Below are 21,840 nucleotides of genomic sequence, written 5' to 3'. Positions count from 1 at the left end.
TAAATTGCTGGTGGGAAATGCTGGTGGTACAGCAGCTTCGGAAAAGTCTGGCAGGTTAAACTTGGTGTTACTGTGCAACCCTGCAATTCCACTCCTAGGTGTATATATGCAAAGCAACTGAAAACATCCCCATGCAAAAACTTGTACATCAATGTTCATAGCAGCATTATTCATAATCACCAAAAAAGTCCACCAATGAATGGATAAACCCATTTATGTTTTGGCCTGGCCTCTTCGCTTCTACTTTACAGATACAATCATACATGTAGATAGATATAAACACTGATGCTACTGCTGCCATTTGCAGGGACTGAAAACTCCCCCACATAACCATTTATTTATTGCTGTTATATAAATCACAATTCAGCCATACAATGCAGTACCATACAGCCATTAAAAGATGACTCTTCTTGCTGATATGGCACAATTTATAGAAACTTAAGTATGCACAGAAAAAGGAAAGAAAATATTACTGGGGAGACTATATTTATATATCTCCCTTGGTAATGAGCAACTTGAAAAATATTAACGAAACAAACTGAGGGAAAAACAAGTTGGGGAGGATGGGACCAGGTTGCCACTTGTTGAGGATGAGGTTTCAAGCATTCTCTCCAAGCCTAATAAAAAATAATCTGCACCCTGCATCCAAAGTTATTTTTTTACCCCATCGCCCCAAAGTTATTTTAATTTGTCTTATTTTTCACCCTGAAAACAGACTGATTCAGAATCATTTTTCTAAGAAGCCAAGACTGTCACTAAGGGATACTGGAAAAATTCCAGGCAAAGTTGATTCCCTTACATCCCCCTTACACTGAGGCTGGACCCTTCCATATCTGGGCTTGTAATCTAAATAACAGCATTTTGATTTTATATAATGCACCAACTCTTTCCTCAATATTCGGCTTAACAATATTTTCTGATGTTAAATCATTGTTGTGTTCAGGAAAACCCGCCGTGAAGGAGGAAGAAGATCTAGCCCAATGACTGGACTTCACAAAACTTACTTTTTGACGGAGACAACCTAAATGTTCATCAATAGGTAGCTGTCTAAACAAATTATAAAACATAAATGTATTTAGGGAACTCCTGCGTGGCTCAGTCGGTAGAGCATGCGGTTCTTGATCTCGGGGTTGTGAGTTCCAGCTCCACGTTGAGTACAGAGATTAGTTAAAAAAAAAAAAATGAAATCTTAAAAAAACATATATTTAAATCCACATGTACTTTATAGTTTTATTTTCTAAAAACCCTATCTACTTTGGCCTACGCAGTAATTAAAACCAAATGAAGCAGTTTCGCATGTACTAACCGTTCTGCTAAGAGAGAACACTGCGAAGAAAAAACGTGCAAAACAACATGTATGCTACCATGCTTGAGTATGACAGAGAACACACAGGTGTATACACACACAGTCTCTTTCTGGAAGGATCATAGGAAACTCGGGACTTAGTTGCCTCTGGGGAAGGACACCGGGTGGCTGTGACCAACTTTTCACTATAAACTCCTGTGCACCTTTGGAAGGAAGAGTCCGTTACTTGCCCTAAAATTGAAAGCTATGAAGCAAAGTTCCTCTGAAGAGGTATAAATAACAAAGGCATAAGGAATGCGTGGTGTCGTCCCCCACCCCGAGCCCTCCTCGGCGAGGCTATCTCCCCGGGGGTGCACAGCCCGGTGGAGACCTGGTCTCAGCCTCAGAAAGCGGGCTTCCATCTGCACCAGCGCCACGCTACAGTGGACCCGCGCAGGTGGCAGCCCGAGCCGGGCACTTAAGGCCACCCGTTCCTCGCTCCACCGTTCCCAGGGCCAGCTACCCCGCACCGAGACACCTTCCCCTCCACTCGCAGCTTTGTTAAAATGGGCCTTACGTTTCCAACTGTCCATCCACCTAGGAAATAATTTCTACTAAATTTGTGTTTGCCTGCACACTTTCTAAATTAATCTGACCACTCCGGCTCACCTGGTTTAGCAAAGGCTGAGGGCGGGAAACAGTTCATAAAAATCCCACACGCCAAGGCTTACACATCCCGCGCCACAAAAAACAAGACTGCAAATTCCCTCCAAATTGTAGACAGCTATGCTGTTTACAAAGCGTTTCCACATACATCATCACACTTACTGCCCTCACACGTCTTAGTGTCAATCCTGGCAAACCCCACAGCTGCCAAATTGGATTTATTAGTCTCCGAGAACTGTAGAACCATCACTAATAATAAGACAGCTCTCAGAGGGCTGCTTCTCTACCTGCTCCGGCTGGCTGAGAATTCTGCAAAGTGACAACTCGGGCGACCGGCGCGCAGGGCGGCCCAGAACCATCGGTGTGACACACGCCTTGAGGAAGCAGGGAGAGCAGCCAGCCCCGGGCGGTGCGGCTGTGCCCGCGTGCGCGCCGGGGAGGGGGCGAGGGCGGCGCGGACCGCGCGAGGACGTGGGAACGCCGCACCAGGCGGGACTCCATTTCCTCCCAGCAGCCGAGGTTGGGCGGACGCCCCACGCACAGGGCAGCTGCGCCCGTGCCGGCGCGTTCCGCGCGCTCCGGAAAGCCTCTGGGGTGATCCGGAGGTTCAGACTCCTGTGAGGGCCAACCGAGCTTGCAGCCCCGGGAGGCGCGATCAACCCGAACTCAGAAAAAGCCCGAGGCGCCGGGCTGACGCCAGCAATTTAGAAAGGTGACCCTCGGCCCATCTTGCTGGGGTAGGAGAGTGCAAAACGGATAAAGTTACAGCTCGCCACACACGCAGATGGAAAGTCGGGGTAGGGGGACGCGCCCAAGGAGCCGGGCCGCCGAGGGGGGTGTGGCCGGTGGGGCTTTTAGGGGAGTGGGGGTGGAGGCGTGTCAGTCGGGCCCCGGGAGGCGCCTCCACTGCCTGGGAGGGTGGGCTAGGACCCCCGCGCGCGGTGCCGCGTGTCTGGGGCGCCCCGCCGCGCGCTCGCTCGCCGGCTCACCGGTGATGTCCAGGTACAGGTCGTCCTGCTGGTCCAGGTGGTGCCGTTCCTGCGACGTGGAGCTGCGGCTCTTCTTCACTCCCTGCGAGGACGCCGAGCAGCGCCGCGAGAGAGGGCGCCCAGCTCGGCCGCCGCTCGCTCTTCCGCTTCATGGAGGCGGCCGCGGCCCGTCAGGGGGCCACGACCATAGCCCCGCGCGCCCGCTCGCCCGCCGAGGGCCCCGCCAGCCCCGCGCGCGGGCGCTCAGGGCGGCGGGCGCGGAGCGGCGCTGCGGGGACGGCAGGCGCCGGTCGAGCCGGGCGGGAGGCGGCCGCGCAGGAGCCGGAGGAGGGGCCGGGCCCACCGCGCCTGCCCCGCTCCCTCCTGCGGCCGCCGCGGGACCCGCGCCGCAGCCCTGGCTACAGCGCCTCCTGCCGCCGCCGGCGCCCCCCAGCCCGCCCCCAGGTGCCCGCAGCCCGCTGGCGCGGCCGAGGCGACGGTGCTGCCGCCGGCGGCTGGGGCTGCCCGGGGTCACCGCGCGCGCCCACCGCAGCCGCGGACGTTGCTGCCGAAGCGCCAGAGCACAGCGGGCCGCGGCTCCCGGGGACCCCAGGAGGGCTGTTCCGTGGAGCTTCATTCACAAAAAAGGGCCCACAACCCTCCTCGGGGCCCGCAGACCGGGGCTTTTCATTGGTCGGTGATGCGTGACGTCACGCAGACAGGGCCTTTCTACAGGCAGGTACCCGGTGACGCCATAAAGAAAAGTCTGAGTCGTTCCGCCAATCAAATATAAAAGTGTGCTCGCGACCCTCCGCCTGCCTCGAACTTTTGTTTTTTTGGTGTTCCTCCGGTGCCGAGACCCCAGGTCCCAACTTCCTTTAGGGAGTTACCGAAGCTTTACACAGCCCCACCCTAGTAACTTAACTCCGGTTCTTTGGCATGTGTATTTTTAAAAGTATTTCAGGATTTTCCTTGTAATCGCGCCAAGTGAAAAGGATTTTTGCCATGGCTGCTGGCTTGGAAAAAGAGTATGGACTGATTAAATCGTCCGCCGCTCGGCAGACTTTTAAGGTAAAGCTGATATCACAACTGACGAACTATTTAAATCACCTACACTCTTTATCGATTTATGGTATGCCCAGCATTCAGAAAGCCTAAGCCAGGGCTTCCTAGGGGGTCGGTAAACCTACTGTGGAAGCACGAGATACCGCACGGTTTGTCTCGTGGTTCCTCTTGGAATCCAGTACCCGCATTTAACTCAGTAATTTTATGCATCAGTTGCTGAGTTTTTCTTACCAAAAGTGTCGACAGATCCAATAATTGAAGTACTGAAGCAAGTGGCGAGTTTAATCCTTGAACTTTCATCTTGCAAACTGGAGTCGTAGCTGTTTCGTCTGGGTTAAAAGAATGCCTGATATTTCTGGAACTTAACCAAAACTGTCATTTTGGAGGGACTTTAAACAAATTTGCATGGTAGCATCTAAGAAGGGAATAGATTGGAGGGCAATCTTTAGATTTCATAGCCCTGAATTTTATGTCTTGAAAGCTTTCCTAATTTTCCACCAGCATTTTAACGTTTTTTCCTGGAGTTCCACAATTACTGCCAACCTCCAGAAGAGAGAGATGAATTTGAGTCAGTCCCCCTAGAAGCTCTCAGAAATGCAAATTTTGATGGAGTACCTCCCGTGGGGGCTATTTGACCTCTATTGTTGAAGGCCTTTACCCTTTAGCGCTGCTAATTAAGGAGGAAAGGGGGCTGGGGAGAGAAGGTTCTGCATCACTGACTCAGCTGAACAGTCTGGAGCTACAGATCAGCCACTTAGACCCGAAGCTTAGTAATCATGTTCTTACATCCCCTGTTTCCCCTAAGGAAATCAGTGAAGGCCTTAAATTAAAAATAGTCTACCTGTTTGTCTGCAGGGGCAGCAATGAAGCGAGAGAATTGGGAGCTTGTGGAATGCTATGCAAATGAATCTAAATTCAGCAGAAATCTATCCTCCCAGGTCCTCTGCTTTGACCGGAAATAGGAGGCCTTACTGGCCTTAGGGGCTCAGCAGTGGAAAGGCCACATTTTCCCAGACTATCTGGCATTTTGCAAAAGTAAGCCTTTTGTTTACTGCAGTATAATTGACAAAAAAAAGTTACATTAGGTTCAGGTATACAACATAATGATTTGATATTTGTATATATTGCAAAATGATCACCGCAGCAGGTCTAGTTAACATATGAGTAGGTCTTGTTTTGAATAGATATTACATGGGAATTGTCTTCTTGGATCCCTAGAATGAAAGATATTCAAATACCTCATGATATTCTACTTATTTGAGGGTGACTTAGCTAAATATCAAACTAAGACTGAAGTGCCAGGAAGTTCACTTACAGCAGTTCATTTTCTTCTTCAAACTTAAGTGTTGAGCCTGGAAATTCTAACAAAATGCCTATGATTCCAATAAAAGAGAAAAAAATACAAGTACAGATAATTACGTTGTTTAAGCATTTTCATGTTTTAGAAACAGAATTTTATGGTTTTTGTTAGTATAACATCGTTATGAGAGAAAATATATAATTACGGTTGGTAATTTTGCAGAAATGTCCCGCATTCTTGGGAATAGGAAGTCCATATGCTAAGTACACACAATGAAATTTTAAACCCTATTTATATTTTGTTTTTAGGTCGTGTTTAGTTAGTGGTAGAAAAGTGCTATTTCTTACTGATAATTTGTTTTTTGTGTGTTGCACTTGAGCAATTTGACTCTTCCTGATGTCTAATAAGCTGATCTCTAGGCTCCGAGAAATTGACCACAGGAAATGTAGTTTAGCTTGCTTGGTTGATTGGTTAGTTTGTTGTTCACTGTTTGACCACTGATCATAAAATTTTAGAGCTTGAAGGCACTTTACACAGTTATTTGGTCCAAGGCTGCCCCTTCACAGTGAGGACATGGGGACCCACAGAAGTGACAGGGGCAGGGCTGAAGTGAGAACCTAAACACTGTCTTCAGGAGTCTGGCTGTCTGGCTGTAGATTTTTTTTTGTAAGATTTTTTTTATTTATTTGTCAGAGAGAGGGAGAGAAAGAGAGAGAGCACAGGCAGGGGGAGCTGCAGGCAGAGGGAGAAGCAGGCTCCCTGCAGGGCAAGGAACCTGATGCAGGACTCAATCCCAGGACCCTGGGATCCTGACCTGAGCCAAAGGCAGTCGCTTAACCGATTGAGCCACCCAGGCATCCCATTACATTGTAGATTTTTAAAACAATATTCCTGAGGTTAATTTGGGGGTTTGGGGTTATGTACACTTCCTGCCACACAAACGACAGCAATATTTAAGATAATGGAATGCTGGGGTGGAAGGGGCCAGAGAATGGTGAGGATTCTGGTTATATTGACTCTTGAAATTAGAGAATGACTAAGAATGCTTTCACCCCAAAGCTAAGGCCTGTGCCTGGGGCACTGAGCAAGCAGCACCCAGCTCTCTCTCACTGCACCGTTTGAAAAAATGCTGACGCGCATTTGACTTATTGTCCGATGTTTAGTCTATCAGTAGAGTCACATTTAGTGACCTGGGAGAGGTGGCAGAGGGTGCTTGAGGGTCAGCACGCTCTCCTTGGCTAACGTCCTTGGCTAACGTCCTGCCGACTCTCAATGAGCGTACGTGGGCATCCTCCTCAGCAGCTGCTTAAATGCAGGGATAACTTTGTGATCGCGGCTTTTTACCTCAGAGATTCCTGAATGAGGTATTTTTCTTTTTCTTTGTTTTTATCCCAAATGACCAAATAATGCATGAATGTGTGTGAAACATAAATAAAAAATATATATCTATATGCAGATATATACCAAAAAAGTTCTCCTTCACCCTCACACCCCAATCCTACCCTCAGAGAGAACCACCCTTAACAGTCTGTATCCAGGGGCGCCCGGGTGGCTCGGTTTTGGTTAAGCGTCTGCCTTTGGCTCAGGTCATGATCCCAGGTCTTCGGATTGAGCCCTGTGTTCCTTGGGCTCCCTGCTTAGTGGGGAGTCTGCGTCTCCCTCTTCCTCACCCTCTGCCCCTCTCCCCACTCGTGCTCTGGCTCTTACTTTCTCTCTCTCTCAAATAAATAAAATCTTAAAAAAAAGAAACAGTCTGTATTTAGATTTAAAAGATTTTTTTTAATATATTGTTTCATAGTGTGCATATTCTATGAAGTGGGTTTTTTTTTTTTTACTTAATACTGCATCCTGAACAATTTTCCTTGTCAGTCCTTATAGCCAACTTCATTCACTCTAATGGCTGCATGGATTTCCCTTGTATGTTTTCCATAATTTATTTTCCTACGGATGGGCACTTAGGTTGTATTGGGTGGGGGGTACTATGACAAACAGTCCTGCGCTGAATATCCCAACATGTGTGAATCCACAGGAGGTGGTATTGTTGGATCGAAGAGTATCCATTTTTCTAAATTTTGATGGACACCAACAATATTTTAGAGTACCTGTTTTTGTTCACCCTTGAGATCACTAGGTATAACCAATATTTTTAAGTTTGAGAATAAAAAGTAATAGCGTACTGTGATTTTCATTGCATTTCTCTGACCACTAGTAAAGCTGAGCATGTTACAAAGTGCTCATTATATTTTCTAAGAATCTTTTATTCATGTCATTTGCTCATTTCTCCATCTGTTTTCTTTTAGATTGGTGAGAGCTATTTATATATTATGGATATCAGCTCTTCAGTCTTTACTGATAATTACCTAATATTTGTTGTATTACTATATTCATGTTGCTTTAAAAGTTTTATGTGTTTTAATGTCTGATCAATTTTACAAGTCCTTTTTTTTAAGATTTTTTTTTTAAAGGTTTTATTTTTAAGTAATCTCTCCACCCAGTGTGGGGCTCGAACTCATAACCACGAGATCAAGAGTCACTAACTCCACTGACAGAGCCAGCCTGGCACCCCTTACCGGTCCTTTTTTAAGGTTTCTAAGTGTTGTATCTTATTTTTCTCATCCCAATATTTTTAAAGTATCCTTTATTTTCTCTTTCTTTTAGAGATGTTATTATGTTTAGCTCTTTAATCTACCTGGAATTTATTTGGAGGATATAGGATAAAGTAGGGATCTATCCTTTTCCCAACATTTTTTATCACATAACCCATCTTTTCCCCATTAATTTGAACTGCTACCCATATATATGTATAGTTCTTAAATATACTATGGCCTGATTCTAGTCTCTTTGCTTTTTGTCTAATCTTTTTATTAATATTAATTTTTTATTAATACTAGTCTATTCCTATGTCTCTGCATGCTGTTTAGATTACAGTAGCTTTTTAGTATGGTTTGGTGTCCAGTAGGATAAGTTCCTCCTTACTATTTGTCTTTCCTGGATGAGCTCAGAGCCTCACATGGGGCTCTAGGCAGGGCTTGACTGTGTGCTGCTTGGTGGACACAGCATCGGTAAAATGTTAGAGCCAAAAATGTCTACCCAATCAAGTCTTGAGATCTGACTTCAGTTTACAGGATATATAGAGGGCGGATAAGCTAAATGACTTATAAGAAAACAATCTAACGTGTGGACCTTTTACAAAGTCTGTCTCTTCAACAAGTAAATGTCATGGAAAAAAGGTCAAGTGGATGAGGAGACCTGTGGTAAGTGAAAAGAGCCTTAAGAGGCATAAAACCAGGGGCGCCTGGGTGGCTCAGTCGTTAAGCGTCTGCCTTCGGCTCAGGGCATGATCCCGGGAGTCCTGAGATCGAGCCCCGCATCAGGCTCCTCCGCTGGGAGCCTGCTTCTTCCTCTCCCATTCCCCCTGCTTGTGTTCCCTCTCTCACTGGCTGTCTCTACCTCTGTCAGATAAATAAATAAAATCTTTAAAAAAAAAAAAAAAAAGAGGCATAAAACCAAATTCAATGCATAGTCTCTGGTCTGAACAAATAACTGGTGACATTTAAATATGGACTGGGCATTATGTGATATTAGGGAAATATTGTTACTTGTTTGGGGTACGATAATAATAATGAAATTATGTATTAGAATGAACTTATTCTAGTGCTATGGACTGAATTGTACCCCTCCCCACTTCCCTGCCCCAATTCCTACGTTGAAGTCATAATCTCCAATGTGATGGTGTTTCGGGGATGGATCTTTGGGAGGTAATTAGGTTTAGATGAGGTCAAGAGGATGTGGCCTTCATATTTTGATTATCACTCCTATATGATGTAGAAAAGAGAAAAGAGATAGTTCTCTCTCCACCATATGAGGACACAGCTAGAAGGTGGCCATCTGCAAGGCAGGAACAGAGTCCTCACCAGGAACCGAATCGGCCAGCACCTTGATTTTGGACTTTCCAGGCTCCAGAACTGTGAGAAATAAATGTCTGTTGTTTAAACCACCCAGTCCTGGGGCACCTGGCTGGCTCAGGCAGTGGAGCATGTGACTCTTGATCTCAGGGTAGTAAGTTTGAGCCCCATGTTGGGTGTAGAGATTACTTAAAAATAAAATCTTAAAAACAAACGAACAAACAAAAAAACACACAGTCTATGATACTTCGTTATAGCAGCCCAAGTCAACTGCTAATGTCTATGAAAATTCATACCAGAGAATTTATGGATAAGATATTAGAGCGTAACACTTTAAATGGTTCAGTAGACATATACTCTTCATCTCATTCTGTCTATCCATTTACCTATGAATAGGTAAATCTACCTATTCTATGAAACAATAGGTAAATCTACCTACCTATGAAACAACTATGGCAGGGCATTAAGAATTGTTGAATCCAGAAAAAGGAAATTGTTGAATCCAAGTAATGGTTATTTTTTCATTCTTTCTAGTTTTTTATGTTTGAAATTTTTCATAATCAAAGTCAGTTCTTCTCTATATTCTTGCATATTTAAAGACTTTAACTAATCTCTACACTCAACGTGGGATTCAAACTTACAACCCCAAGATCAAGAGATCACATGCTCTACCAACTGAGCCAGCTGGGTGCCCCTATACTCTCACGTATTTTAAAATTCTTTCTGTGATTTTGCCTGGGGTAGTATTCAATTTCTAGATTAACTTAAAGAAAATTGACATAGTTACAATATTGAATTTCTTTAATAGGAATTTCTTTTTTTTAAATTTATTTAAGATAGCAGGAGCAGGGGGGAGGGGCAGAGGAAAGGGAGAAGCAGACTCCCCACTGAGCAGGGAGCATGATATGGGGTTCCATCCCCATCTGGATCCCAGCACTCCAGGATCATGACCCAAGCCAAAGGCAGACACCTAGCCTAACCGACTGAGCCACTCAGGCACTCCAGGAATTTCTTAAAATGTTGGTTTTCTTTAATTAAAGGAAAAGGTCTATCTTTGAAATTATTTAAGTCCTTTCTTACTTCAGCAAGTAAACCACGATAGGTTTATTATGAGCATGGCTTTGTGTATTGTTCTTTGATCCTGCCGTTGTTACTGGAAGAAGGTACAGCCTAAATCCATAGGAATGCAAACATTTTTCATTAAACGTAGACTTGTCAGCTTTTGTTCACAAGGGAGATAGTATTTTAAATTACTATCCAGACTAATTTCAGTTCCTCCTCCTGGCTTCTTACAAGGCCCAGAGGCCTACTGGGGCAAAAGAAATTACACCTATTACTGCCTGAGCAAAGCAAATCCACTACACCTGGGACACTTTCATTTACACCAAGGCCCAACAGAACTTTGAAATTAAGCTCTTTTCTTTATTTCAGTCTGGAGTTTGGGGCAGGGCAGTCTCTCATCACCTCATTTTGTAAGTGTCAAGGAGGCTCTACTAACCTTATGGTCACAGTCCGCTCTAGGGGCACCATAAGATTGTGATTTCAGCCACAGTAATTTCCTGCTGTATTTACTTCCAATGGGCTTTTAAAAAATTGAGATATAATTAACATTTAATAAAAGCAAAGATCTGGATGTTAGTTCAGTGAGTTTTAAAGTGATATACACCTGTGTAACCACCACCCAACACAAGATACAGAATCAGTGGTCCTTACGGAAATACCATCCAAGCAAACGTAAGCATGATTCCCTTTGCCAAGCCCGTATTCAGGCCATCCCCCTTGCCGTTCCAGTCCATTTGTCACCCTTCCTTTGTCCCTGCTTGCTGCCCTCCATCTCACCTCTGACCGCGCTTTGGCACCATACCTCAGCTTCTGAACCTTCCCTCCCACTCACCCTGACTGAATGGGACAGGCTCTCCTGGCTGGGGTCTTGGTCCTCTTCCTCAGACAGCACTGAGCTGCAAACTTTGCTGCAGACCCAGTTGTCCTTGCATTTGGCCCTAGCTGCCGCCCCCACTCCACCAGACCTCCTCCCATCGGGGCTCGATAGAACTGAGCGTGCCGCGGGTAGTAATCAGCAGAGATAATCACGTAATGGGAAGTAGCTAATAGCCTCCTTCACCTTCACTACACACGTTTGTCTTTCCAATTGTTGCAGGACAAGAAAGACATCCCTTGTCTGACTCTGCCCTTATCCACACAGTTAGAAGTAAATTAAAGCCATCAATTTCAAGTCACTTCAGTAGCTGTAGACGTGTAAAAGCAATTTATTCTTTGTCTCCTGTTGTGGCTGGGAGAGTATTCCCTGCAAAGACTTTGGAAGAGAACTAGCCACCAATTCCAATATATTGAGTGATTTTTCTGGTTTTTTTGTTACAAATTTTCTTGTCTATGAGGAGATCCTAGCCCAGTCTTGTTTCTCCCTCTTACCCACTATTTTCCACAGGAGTGGGGAGGACATTCTTATTTAGTGGGAGGTTTTTACTATCTTTTTTTACTTCTTCAATGATACCAGAGCACAAATGGACAAAACAAGTAGGATTCTCTATTAATTTCATTTTTTAAAGATTTATTTATTTATTTGAGGAGGGGAGGGAGAGTTTCAGGCCGACTCCGTGCAACGCAGGGCTTGATCTCATGACCCTGAGATCACGACCTAAGCCGAAACCAAGAGTCCTGTGCTTAACTGACTGCACCACCCAGGCGCCCCTAACTTCATTTTTAAATGCAGAATCAAGTGAGCAGTGAATTGTTTTATCCAAAGTTAGGGGCTATGCAAAAGACAAAAACAGAAAGCATAACCCATAAGATAGGCAGTCAGCTTCTAGAAATTGTCCATAAAAGTGAATTGTCATTTAATAATATTTATGGAAAGAAAAGCAAGTATGTTTTCACATTTAATGTATTAACTTAATCCTTTTAGCTTATGCACTACTAAATATTATATAAAAAAGAACATGTTTCTGACTTGAATCTAGCTGCCAAAATAACAGTACAATGTATTTAGAAGTGAAGACTTTGCAGATCAAACTTGTCCTGCGGCCAGCATGTGCATTTCCGGGACCATGCCCCACGCTGCTCCATAGTAAACTTTCAAAATGGCAAAAGTAATCATATCAGTTTATCAACTATAATGTTCTAACAGCTCCCTGCCCCATTTAGAGAGTCCTGAATTTATCTGGTGGACCATCCTACACATTTCTATGAGAGTCCTCATTATTATTTTATTTTAGTTTGAAAATTTCAAACCTATAAGTTAATTTAGGGGGAAAAGATTAGTATCTGAACCATTTGAGAGAATGTCGCAGACATCATGACCTCTACCTCCTAAGAACAGGGACATTTTCCTACATAACCATAATGTTATTGTCAAATTCAGGAAATTTAACATTCCTACAATAACAATTACCAAATATTTAGTCCATCTTCACAATTCACCAGTTGTCCTAATACTGTCCTTTTTAGCATTTTTTCCCCTGACCCAGCAATCAGTCCTTTTCCTAACAATCAGCCTGAAGATGTGCATTTTTGCAGTTTTCCGCCATGATGGTGCATTCTCGACTTACCAGGTTTGGAGGACCAGGATGACAGTTTGCCTTCTTCTGGGTGATTATGGACTTCGATCACTGGGTTGATTAAAGTGTTACCTGCCAGTTTTTTCCACTATAAAGGTGTAATTAATAATTTGTGGGGAGATACTTTAAGACCACAAACTTCCACCCAGTGATTTAGTACACGTTGATGATTCTGAATCAGTTGTTGCTATAATGGTACAGAGACTGGTGACTTTCTAGTTATGTTCTACATTTATTACTTGGCATTCTTTGGAAAGAGGAGCTTTTTAAAAATATATGTATGTACATATGTATATGTGCATATGGATGGGTGGATGGATTATGGATTATTCATTTCTTGTTTTCTCTAATGGGTTATAATCCCATAGTGTCATTATGTATTTTGGTGTTCAAATTGTTCCAGATTTGACGAGTGGATGGCACTTCATATTAGTTTCTGTGTCCTGTTGACATGTCCCCATCAATTTTTTAGTGTTTTCTTACTTTCTGGCACAAGATGTTCCAGGTTTAACTTGTCCTTTCCCTGCTCTTGCCTTCCTTCAGGAAGGTCTAGCTCTCTCCAGGGGGATCATGGTATTTAAAAAGGCCTCTGAGATCTGAGTCTGGCCTCATCTACAACTTCTGCGGTTCCTTCATTGCCTTGCGTGCTCAGCCACATACCCTCCCAGAGTCCCCAAAGTGCCGTGCTCCTCTATACTCTTGCACTCTCTGTGCCCTCTTTCTGGAGGCCCTAACCACCACTTTTCTGTGTGGCTAATTCTTACTCCTTTTCACAGCTATTCAAGTGTTAACTGACATGTGGTGTTCTCTGACCACCTTAGAATCCCACCCTGACCTGTGCTCCTGGCAGCACGAACTCTGTAACCCCCTCTCACATGGTAGGAAAGTACCATCTCATTGTTTTTGTTTTGTTTTTAAATAACATTTCTTTTTTTTTTTTTAAGTAATCTCTACACCCAGCGTGGAGGCTCAGACTCACAACCCTGAGATTAAGAGTCCCACGCTCTACCCATCTTGTTGTTTTAATTTACGTTTGCCCGATTATCCGCGTGAGCATATTTGCTGTGTGTGAAATAGAAAATAATACTGTTCAAGAGAACATGAGAAGTGGCATTATAAAGCAATGAGGTTGATATTCTTTTTTTTTTTTTTTAAGATTTTATTTATTTATTTGACAGAGAGAGACAGCCAGTGAGAGAGGGAACACAGGCAGGGGGAGTGGGAGAGGAAGAAGCAGGCTCCCAGTGGAGGAGCCTGATGTGGGGCTCGATCCCAGAACGCCGGGATCACGCCCTGAGCCGAAGGCAGACGCTTAACGACTGAGCCACCCAGGCGCCCCGAGGTTGATATTCTTTGCCGCACTGCGTTTTTAGTTGAGTCTTCTGTAAGTATCAACTACGTAGAGAAGGTTGTAATACATTGACAATTTGATTATTACTTATAATAATAACTATTTATTAAATAGATAACACATCCACCTGGCTCAAATGTCAATATTTTTGTATCCAGGTGTAGTCAACGCATTTACAAGCTCACATCTGTTATCATATACTCTGTGAGTAGTTCACTTGTATATCTTAAAACAAAATGACAGAAGCAAATTTACAGAATGAATTTTATGATTTTTAATGGAGATGTGTGTGATTACACTGTAGCATACAGATTCTAAGTCAGTATCAGAATAATTTCTCAACGGGGTGCCTGGGTGGCCTGGGTGGCCTGGGTGGCATCGGGCTTTCTGCTCAGCAGAGACTCTGCTTCTCCCTCCTCCTCTGCCCCTCCCCTTGCTCCTTCTGTCTGTCTCACTCACTCTGCCTTGCAAACAAAATCTTTAAAAAAAAGAATAACATTAATAAATGAATATGTTTTCTTTCCTTAAAAAAGTAGCAGAAAGATGCTTAAATTATTTGTTTAGTCACAGGTCTCTTTGCCAGAATGGTTCTAGTACTGTATTTTATTTTCCTAATTACACAACATACATAGATCATTGTTTCCAATATAGTTTTTTATTGAGGTATAATTGATATGCATTATATTAGTTTCAGGTGTACAATATAATGATTTGATATTTGTATATATTACAAAATGGTCACCACTATAAGTCCAGTTAACATCTGTCACCATACATAGTTACAAAATTTGTTTTTCTTAGTTTTTTTTAAACTTTTTTTTAAGATTTTATTAATTTATTTGATAGAGTGAGAGAATGAGAGAGAAGAGAGAGCACAAACAGGTGGAAGGGCAGAGGAAGAAGGAGAAGCAGACTGACTCTCCTCTGAGCTGGGAGCCTGATGTGGGGCTCGATCCCAGGACCCCAGGGTCATGACCTGAGCCAAAGGCAGATGCTTCACCGACTGAGCCACCCAGGCGCCCCTAAAATTTGTTTTTGTCGTAATGAGAATTTTCAAGATACACTCTCAGCTACTGTCAAATACGCAGTAAGGCGGGTGCCTGGGTGGCTCAATTGGTTAAGCGGTAACTCCTGATTGCTGTTTGTCATGATCTCAGGGCTGTGAGATGGAGAATCAAGCTCCATGTGGAGCCCCACCTCCAGCCCTTTGTTGGGCTCTGTACTGGGCGTGGAGCCTGTGATTCTTTTTCTCCCTCTGTCCCTCCCCCTTCTCTTGCCCCTCTCTAAAAGAAATACGTAGTAAGGTATTATTTAAAGATTTTATTTATTAATTATTTTAGAGCGAGAGAGTGCGGGGGGGGGCGGGTAGGGAAGGGTGGAGTGAGAGGCAGAGGGAGAGGGACAAGCAGACTCCACACTGAGCATGGAACCGAGGTGGGGCTCGGTCCCCTGACCAAGATCATGCCCTGAGCCGAAATCAAGAGTCAGGAAGGTATTATTAACTAGAGTCATGAAGCTGGACATTACATTCCCATGACTTAGTTATTTTCAAACTGGAAATTGTACTTTTTGAGCCACTTCACCCATTTTGCCTACCCAGGCCACAGGCAGCCGCCTACTCTCTGTATTCATGACCTTGGTTTTGTTTTGTTTTTAGATTCTACATATAAGTGAGAGAATGCAGTATTTATCTTTTTTTTTAATCTAACCTATTTCACTTAGTATAATGCCTCCAAGGTCCATCCATATTAACAGCAAAGGGCAAGATTTCATTCCTTTTATGGCTACATAAGGTCCCATCGTGTGTGTGCATGTATGTGTACGCACGCGCACGCGCACGCACACGCACGCACGCACACGCGCACGCACGCACACGCACGCATTTGCTTTATCCATTCATCCTCTGATGGTGGACACTTAGTTTGCTTCCTTGTCTTAACTGTTGTAATAATGCTGCAGTGTGCACAAAGGTGCAGATATCTTTTTGAGTTTGTGTTTTTTTTTTTTTTGGGGGGGTAAACATTCGGAAGTGCAATCGCTGGATCTTATTGTAGCTCTACTTTCAATTCTTTGAAGAACCTCCATATTCCATACTGTTTTCCAGAGTGGCCGCACCAGTTACATTCTCACCAGCAGTACTGGAGAGTTGCCTTTTCTCCACATCCTTGCCAACACTTGTTCTTTCTTGTCTGTTTTATTTTAGCCGTCCTGACGGTGTGAGGTGACGCCTCATTGTGGCTTTGATCTGCATCTCCCTGATGATCAGGGATACTGAGCATCTCTTCATGTACCCGTTGTCCATCTGTTTGTCTTCTTTGGAAAAATGTCTCCAGTATATTTTTTATTATTTTTTTTCAATTTTGTCTTTTAAGTAATCTCTACATCCAACGTGGGGTTCGAACTTACAACCTTGAGATCAAGAGTCATATGCTCTACCAACGAACCAGCCAGGTGTCCCTCTAATACTTTTTTGTTTTTTTGCTTGTTTGTTTTAGTATTAGTTTCAGGGGTAGAATTTAGTGATTCATCACTTGTATATCACGCCCAGTGCTCATTATAACAAGTGCCCTTCTTAACGCCCATCACCCATTTACCCCATCCCCCTACCCACCTCCTCTCCCCCAACCCTCAGTTTGTTCTGTAGTTAAGAATGTCTTACGGTTTGCCTCCCTCTCTGTTTTTATCTTATTTTGTTTTTCCTTCCCTTCCCCTATGTTCATCTGTTGTTTCTTAAATTCCACATATGAGTGAGATCATATGATGTCTTTCTCTAACTGACTTATTTCACTTAGCATTATACTCTCTAGCTCCATTCATGTTGTTGCAAATGGCAAGATTTCATACTTTTGATGGCTGAGTAATACTCCGTTCATCAGTCAATGGACATTTGGGCTCTTTCCATATTTCGGCTCTTGTGGACATTGTTGCTATAAACATCGGGGTGCATGTATCCCTTCAAATCACTATTTTTGTAGCCTTTGGATAAATATCTAGTAGTGCAATTGCTGGGTTGTAGGGTAGTTCCATTTTTAATGTTTTGAGGAACCTCCATACTGTTTTCCAGAGTGGCTGCACCAGTTTGCATTCCCACCAACAGCGTAAGAGGATTCCCCTTTCTCTGCATCCTTGCCAACATCTGTTGTTTCCTGAGTTGTTAATCCTCCACTACATTTTTGAAAGCATTTTCTTTTGCTTTGTTTTCCTTTTGTGTGGCACACAGCATTAATTCACAGGAGGCCCTCATACTTGCCAATACAGACACGAGCAACAAAATATCAAAATAGGAGCTTTCAGTCTAGAAAAATGGAGAGGAAAGTGTCCTGGTTTAAGCACAAACAATGATCAATGTTTGTGCTTCTGAGAGATGTATGCATGTTCTTGGAATTATGAAGCTATTCTTTATTTACATCAAGTTAGTAAATACATTCATATGTGGCATTTTAAGTCTTTAGGAGTCAAAGTCTAGAAATGTCAGTGATTACAGGCTGCTCTTAGAGTAAAGTTAAATAACAGAGCTGGGATGATTTCTAAAGAAATCTTAAAAATACTCTGAGTGCTTACCTATTTTTAAAAATGGCATATAAGAAGATTGGCGTAATATTAAAACTAATTTTCCAGAAACAAGTTTTACTTCCATAAGAGCTTTGATCAAATACCTCATCATGATGAATAAGGCTAATTACACTTGTGGTTCTTGTGAGCTGTTTTTAAAACTTCATGTGCAAACCTCTGAGCGCTCCAGTCTCCTGCCTTCCCCCCCAGACCTTCAAATCACTGTGAGGTTTTCTGCACCTGCAGAGGGTCGTTTATCATTTACTACCCTATTCTGTTAGGTGCTCTGATACTCCTCCTGCCTTCCCTAAATATATTCTGAATGATTAAAGCCCAAGATTCTGCTGTGTCTGTCCTTTAAATCTCCCATAATACCTAACACATAATCAGCCCTGGAAAACATCTTTTCCCTGATTATCAGACCACATCACTGTAAGGCAGTGCTGCGGCACGGATCCCAAACAAGAAAGACACCCTGTGTTGCTGTTCTGGGTGGGGACTGAATGTACAGCTTAGTAGACCTACGGGCTTTAAAGGTGTAGAAATTGCTTTTCCACTTTCCGTGTATAAATGTAAAACTCTCAGGGCGCCTGGGTGGCTCAGTCGGTTAAGCATCTGCCTTTGGCTCAGGCCATAATCCCACAGTCCTGGGATTGAGCTTGGAGGTGGCTCCCTGCTCAATGGAAGGCCTGTTTCTCCCTCTCCCTCTGCCATTCCCCCCTCCCATTGCCCCCCACTCGTGCTCGCGCGCGGTCTCTCTCTCTCTCTCGCTATCGTTCTCTCTCAAATAAAATCTTTAAAAAAAAAAAAGTAAAACTGTGGACTGCCCTCTCTTTCAGCATTTATGCTGTAACGGCAATTATTGGACAATAAGGTATATCCCAATTAATACATCTACAAAACAGGCTACCATATATTTGTATGTGTGTGTATGTGTGCATATGTGTACACAGAGACATATATATTCTATTTTCAAGTACTGTGCACCATGTAAGAATACAGAAGGTACTGGGGCGCCTGTGTGGCTCAGTCAGTTAAGCTGCAGCCTTTGGCTCAGGTCATGTGGGATCAAGCCCCATGGTGGGCTCCGTGCTCCGTGGAGAGTCTGCTTTTCCCTCTCCCTCTGTCCCTCACCCCCTACTCGTGCTCTCTCTCTCTCCCTCAAATAAATAAATAGAATCTTTAAAAAAAGAAAAGAATACAAAAGGTACAAAGAATGATGCAACAGATACCCATGTACCCAACTACACCACTTAAGAAATGGAAGTTTTGCCAACCCGGCCAAATCCCCTTTCTGCGCATTCTAATCACCGCCACCTTCTTTCCCCCAAAGATATTCATTCTCTCTAATTTGCTATTTGTCACTGCCTTGCATTTCTTTAAAACTGTAAGACGTATGTAGGCATCCTTAAGAGTGTGTACTTCTTAAAACTTTACTCCATAATTAATTCATCTACTCTCCTGGTAATAGACATTTAGGGTGTCTCCAGTTTATAGCTGTGACAAACAATGTTGTGGATATTTTTGTGCTTTTCATCTGCTTTATATAAGACTGACTCTAGAGCTTTACCTGTTTTCCATTTTACTAGGTATTGCGAAATTGCTCTGTACATCGTTTCTCCAGTGTACGTTCTGTCCGTGTGAGAATACGTGACTCTCTCCTCAACACTTGGTATTGTCATACTTTTTATTTTTTGCCAAACTCCTGAGCATAAATTCGTATATTACTGTGGATTTAATTTGCAAGTCCTTAATTACTAGTGAAGGTGGACATTTTTTCATATGTTTATTAGCCATTTATGAGATCTTTCCCTATGAATTTGTAGTTGTGTACTGAAGAACATGGTCCCCCCAGAAGATGTCTGGACTTGGCCCTTAGCTTTTTAGAGATAATCTCTAAACCCTTGGAATGTCACTCTGGATAGGAGTGGCTTTGCCTGAGGTCATGCCAGACAGACTAGTGATATTGTGATTTGAAAAATAGTGGTTTACAAATATTACACTAATGTATTTGTCTCTTTCTGTGGATAAGTAAATATCCCAGCACCACTTATTAATTAATGCTCTATCCTTTTTCCAGCTGTCTGAAGCATATGTCAAGTATCTGTATGTGTTTGTCTGTTTCTGAGCGTCCTATTCTGCCCCGTTCCTCTCTCTCTGTATATATATACACGCCCTGCCAGCGTCATACCGTATGTGTCTGTCTCTGAGCGTCCTATTCTGCCCCGTTCCTCTCTCTCTGTATATATATATATGCGCCCTGCCAGCGTCATACCATCTTAATTGCTGTGGCTTTATTCTTCGGTTTGATTTCTCATAGAACCGCTACCTCTTGCCTTTTGTTCTTCAGGAATGTCTTAGCTTTTGCTCTTCTACATAAATTTTAGAACAAGCGTTCAAGTTCCAGTGAAAAACTTGGTAAGGATTCTGTTAGGAATCCGTAGATCAATTTCGGAAAAGCTAACATTTTTAGGATACTGAGAATTCTTCCCATGAATACATTATCTCTGCATTTATCTAATCTTTTAAACATTTCTTTAATAAAGATATATAATTTTCTTTTTTTTTTTTCAAGATTTTATTTATTTGGCAGAGAGAAGGAGACACGGACACAAGCAGGGAGTGTGGGAGAGGGGAGAAGCAGGCTTCCCGCTGAGCAGGGAGCCAGTGCAGGGCTCATCCCAGGATCCCAGGATCAGGACCCCAGGCGAAGGCAGACGCTTAATGACTGAGCCACCTAGGCACCCCAGAGATATATAATTTTCTTATAAAGGGTTAATATGTTAGATTTATTCATGGGTGCCTTATAAGTTTTATTGTTCTCATAAATGATTTTAAAATCAGGTTTCCTGTTTACTAAGGGTTTATAGTAATGCAAACCAATTTTGAATATTGCTCTTATATCCAGCAACTTATCTTATTAATTCTAAGAATCTGTCTTTAGATTCTTTTTGGTTTTCTATGTAGACAATCATGGCATATATGATAAAGGAGAGTTTTAGTTCTTCTTTTCTAAATCTTATACCTTTTGTTTGTTTTGTTGTGGTTTTGCACTGGCTAGGACTCCTATAATGTTAAAAACTAGCAGTAATAGCGGGCACTCTTATCATATTCCTTTTTATAAAGAAATAGTTACAATATTTTTCCATTAAATATGATAAATGTTGAAGGTTTTTGGCAGACAGCTTTGATCAGATTAAGGAAATTTCCTTTAATTCCTGGATTGCTTAAGGTTTAAGTATAAACAGATGCTAAATTTTATGTTTTTTCTGCTTCTTTGAAATAACTATACACATATTTTTCCTTCCTTAAATGTGTTAGTTATTTTAAGTATTTTAAATTATTACTGTATTATTATTTTAATTTTTACTGTAAAACCAAATTCACATTTCAGGGATAAGCCCTATTTACTTTATTGTGGTAAATTAAATATTTTATTAATGTTTGATTCTGTTTGCGGATATACAATTTAGGAATTTTCCACTTATTTATGGGAGAGTCCAACTTATAATTTTCCGTTCTTATCTTAGTCTGATTGAAGTAAAACAAGGTAAAATTAGCCTCATTTTCTCTTCTTAGAAAGTTTAGATAAGATTGGAAGTATCTTTACTTCCTTAAAAATTTGGTTAAAAAAATTGGTAGAATTCAAATTCTTGTAAAACCTTCTTGATCTGCTATTTTCTTTGTGGGAAGGAACTACTGATTTTCTTCTTTTTTTTTTTCTTTTCATAAAGGTTTTACTTCTAAGTAATCTCTACAACCAACGTGGGGCTCGAACTCACAACCCCAAGGTCAAGAGTCACGTGCTCTGCAGACTGAGCCAGCCAGGTGCCCCTGGATCTGCTGATTTTCAACTGCTGATTCAATTTTTAAATGGTTCTGAGGCTATATAGGTATTGTACTTCTTGACTTTTGAAAAGTTATTTAAATAAAACATTTTCTCTGAATTTCAAATTTATTAGCATAAGGTGTTCAGAATGTTTTTATATTTTAATCTCTGCTTTCTGTCCCTTTATTTCTAATATTTGTGCTTTCTTTTTTCCCTCATCAGTTTTGCCACAGGTTTGTCTACTTTATTATCAAATTTAGCCTGTGGAATTATCCCATTATTTCTCTGTCTTCTAGTTAATTAATTGACTTCTTTTCTTAGCTCCTTTCATTTTTTCATATGGG

At 42.5% G+C, this 21,840-nt stretch overlaps 1 long non-coding RNA gene across 1 annotated transcript; it reads left to right on the top strand.

Moving 5' to 3' along the window:
• Positions 1 to 3,567: 3,567 nt before the first annotated feature.
• On the top strand, positions 3,568 to 21,625 carry LOC103682222. Its single transcript, XR_573377.2, has 3 exons — positions 3,568 to 3,990; positions 19,257 to 19,339; positions 21,402 to 21,625. It is a non-coding gene; the product is annotated as an uncharacterized LOC103682222 (long non-coding RNA).
• The last annotated feature ends 215 nt before the right edge of the window (positions 21,626 to 21,840 follow it).

The sequence above is a fragment of the Ursus maritimus genome, unplaced genomic scaffold (genome assembly GCF_017311325.1).
Source record: "Ursus maritimus isolate PB19 unplaced genomic scaffold, ASM1731132v1 scaffold_34, whole genome shotgun sequence".
Lineage (NCBI taxonomy): Eukaryota > Metazoa > Chordata > Mammalia > Carnivora > Ursidae > Ursus > Ursus maritimus.
This window is presented reverse-complemented; position numbering and strand designations above follow the sequence as displayed.